This window comes from Triticum aestivum, chromosome 1A, assembly GCF_018294505.1.
Source record: "Triticum aestivum cultivar Chinese Spring chromosome 1A, IWGSC CS RefSeq v2.1, whole genome shotgun sequence".
Classification (NCBI taxonomy): Eukaryota; Viridiplantae; Streptophyta; class Magnoliopsida; order Poales; family Poaceae; genus Triticum; species Triticum aestivum.
In genome coordinates this window covers 299,878,995-299,883,043 of record NC_057794.1, presented here as the reverse complement: position 1 = coordinate 299,883,043, position 4,049 = coordinate 299,878,995, and positions in this window count along the sequence as shown.

The following is a 4,049-nucleotide window of genomic DNA, read 5'->3' as shown; positions in this document are numbered from 1 at the left end:
GCGTGTGCAACTGTTTTGCACCCGTTGTATTTGAACATAGAGCCTATCACACTCGATCATCACGTGGTGTCTCAGCACGAAGAACTTTCACAATGGTGCATACTCATGGAGAACACTTTATACTTTGATAATTTAGTGAGGGATCATCTTATAATGCTACCGTCAATCAAAGCAAGATAAGATGCATAAAAGATAAACATCTCATGCAATCAATATAAGTGATATGATATGGCCATCATCATCTTGTGCTTGTGATCTCCATCTCGGAAGCATCGTCATGATCACCATTGTCACCGGCGCGACACCTTGATCTCCATCGTAGTATCGTTGTCGTCTCGCCAATCCTATGCTTCTACGACTATCGCTACTGCTTAGTGATAAAGTAAAGCATTACAGGGCGATTGCATTGCATACAATAAAGCGACAACCATATGGCTCCTGCCAGTTGCCGATAACTTGGTTACAAAACATGATCATCTCATACAATAAAATTTTAGCATCATGCCTTGACCATATCACATCACAACATGCCCTGCAAAAACAAGTTAGACGTCCTCTACTTTGTTGTTGCAAATTTTACGTGGCTGCTACGGGCTTAGCAAGAACCGTTCTTACGTACACATCAAAACCACAACGATAGTTTGTCAAGTTGGTGATGTTTTAACCTTCGCAAGGACCGGGTGTAGCCACACTCGGTTCAACTAAAGTTGGATAAATTGACACCCGCCAGCCACCTATGTGCAAAGCACGTCGGTAGAACCAGTCTCGCGTAAGCGTACGCGTAATGTCGGTCCGGGCCGCTTCATCCAACAATACCGCCGAACCAAAGTATGACATGCTGGTAAGCAGTATGACTTATATCGCCCACAACTCACTTGTGTTCTACTCGCGCATATGACATCTACGCATAAAACCAGGCTCGGATGCCACTGTTGGGGAACGTAGTAATTTCAAAAAAATTCCTACGCACACGCAAGATCATGGTGATGCATAGCAACGAGAGGAGAAAGTGTTGTCCACATACCCTCGTAGACCGAAAGCAGAAGCATTAGCACAACGCGGTTGATGTAGTCGTACGTCTTCACGATCCGACCGATCAAGTACCGAACATACGGCACCTCCGAGTTCAGCACACGTTCAGCCCGATGACGTCCCTCGAACTCCGATCCAGCCGAGTGTTGAGGGAGAGTTTCATCAGCACGATGGCATGGTGACGATGATGATGTTCTACCGATGCAAGGATTCATCTAAGCATCGCTACAGTATTATCGAGGTGGACTATGGTGGAGGGGGGCACCGCACACGGCTAAAAGATCAAACGATCAATTGTTGTCTCTCTAGGGTACCCCCTGCCCCTGTATATAAAGGAGCAAGGGGGCTGCGGCTGGCCAGGAGAGAGGGCGCGCCAGGAGGAGTTCTACTCCCACCGGGAGTAGGACTCCCCCCTTTCCTAGTTGGATTAGGACTTGGGAGGGGGAAAGAGGAGGGAGAGAGGAAGGAAGTGGGGGCGCCGCCCCCCCTCTCCTTGTCCTATTCTAACTAGGGGGAGGGGCGCGCGGCCCAGCCCTAGCCGCCTCTCCTCTTCTCCGTAAAGGCCCACTAAGGCCCATTAACCTCCCGGGGGGGTTCCGGTAACCTCCCGGTACTCCGGTAAAATCCCGATTTCACCCAGAACACTTCCGATATCCAAACATAGGCTTCCAATATATCAATCTTCATGTCTCGACCATTTCGAGACTCCTCGTCATGTCCGTGATCACATCCGGGACCCCGAACAACCTTTGGTACATCAAAACATATAAACTCATAATATAACTATCATCGAAACGTTAAGCATGCGGACCCTACGAGTTCGAGAACTATGTAGACATGACCGAGACACGTCTCCGGTCAATAACCAATAGTGGAACCTGGATGCTCATATTGGCTCCCACATATTCTACGAAGATCTTTATCGGTTAGACCGCATAACAACATACGTTGTTCCCTTTGTCATCGGTATATTACTTGCCCGAGATTCGATCATCGGTATCTCAGTACCTAGTTTCAATATCGTTACCGGCAAGTCTCTTTACTCGTTCCATAATACATCACCCCACAACTAAATCATTAGTTGCAATGCTTGCAAGGCTTAAGTGATGTGCATTACCGAGAGGGCCCAGAGATACCTCTCCGACAATCGGAGTGACAAATCCTAATCTCGAAATACGCCAACCCAACAAGTACCTTCGGAGACACCTGTAGAGCACCTTTATAATCACCCAGTTACGTTGTGACGTTTGGTAGCACACAAAGTGTTCCTCCGGTAAACGGGAGTTGCATAATCTCATAGTCATAGGAACATGTATAAGTCATGAAGAAAGCAATAGCAACATACTAAACGATCGTGTGCTAAGCTAACAGAATGGGTCAAGTCAATCACATCATTCTCCTAATGATGTGATCTCATTAATCAACTGACAACTCTTTGTCTATGGTTAGGAAACTTAACCATCTCTGATCAATGAGCTAGTCAAGTAGAGGCATACTAGTGACATACTGTTTGTCTATGTATTCACACATGTATCATGTTTTCGGTTAATACAATTCTAGCATGAATAATAAACATTTATCATGATATAAGGAAATAAATAGTAACTTTATTATTGCCTCTAGGGCATATTTCCTTCAAGGGGATTAAGCATCAATATTCCGCACCATACACCCCTCAACAAACTGGTGTAGCAGACAGGAAGAACCGGACGTTGATGGATGCGGCAGGACCATGATGGCGGAGTTCAAGTCTCCATACAACTTTTGGGCCGAAGCCATCAACACCGCGTGTCATGCATCAAATCGGCTCTACCTCCGCAAAGGCTTGAACAAGACTCCATATGAGATACTCACCGGGAACAAGCCCAATCTCAAGTACTTCCGGGCGTTCGGGTGTAAGTGTTTCATTCTCAAGAAAGGTGTTAGTTTGTCTAAATTTGAGGCTAGAGCTCATGAGGGCATCTTTGTTGGCTATGCTACAAACTCCCATGCTTACCGTTTCCTCAATAAGTCCACGGGACTTATTGAGGAGACATGTAACGTGGAGTTTGATGAGAATAACGGCTCCCAAGTGGAGCAAAGTGGCACTTGTGATGTAGGTGATGAAATTCCTCCCCAAGACATAAGAAGAATGGGTGTTGGCTTTATCCTACCCATTGAGGAACCCCTTGTGGCCGAAGGAGAAGGACAATGCTCCACTCATGTGGAGCCATCACCAACCCAAGGCCCACACGCTTCCGAAGAACAAAGTGAAGGCCCTCAACCTCAAGAACAAGACCAAGGGCAAGGTCAATCTCAAGATGGTGTTGTAACATCAAGTGATGCCCAAGGTCAAGTTCTCTCCTCGGAGCAAGTTCAAGATCAAGAGCTTCTTCGAGAACAATAACTAGCTCAAGACGACGCTCAAGATGATCAAGTGACCACTCCTCGTCTCACCCTCGAGGAGGAATTGGAGCGTCGTGCCACCAAGATTGCTTCCAAGCTCTCCACCAAGGATCATCTCATGACAAATGTGCTTGAAAGCTTAAGAAATGGGGTAAGCACTCGTAGACAATTAGAAAACTATTGTGAACATCACGCGTTTGTCTCTTGTGTTGAACCCCAAAAGGTCTATGAGGCACTCGAAGACCCAGATTGGCTCAATGCCATGCATGAAGAACTCAACAACTTCGAGCGCAACAAGGTGTGGAGATTGGTGCCAAGGCCAACGGGGAACCACAATGTCATTGGAACCAAGTGCATATTCAAGAACAAGCAAGATGTTCATGGGATTATCATTCGCAACAAGGCTCGTTTGGTAGCACAAGGCTACTCCCAAGTCGAGGGTATCGACTACGGTGAAACCTTTGCCCCCGTTGCTCGTCTTGAATCCATTCACATGTTGACTGCATATGCTTCTCATAATAATTTTAAGTTACAACAAATGGATGTGAAGAGCGCTTTTCTTAATGGTCCCATTAATGAGTTGGTATATGTCAAGCAACCCCCCGGGTTCGAGGATCCCTACTTTCCCGATC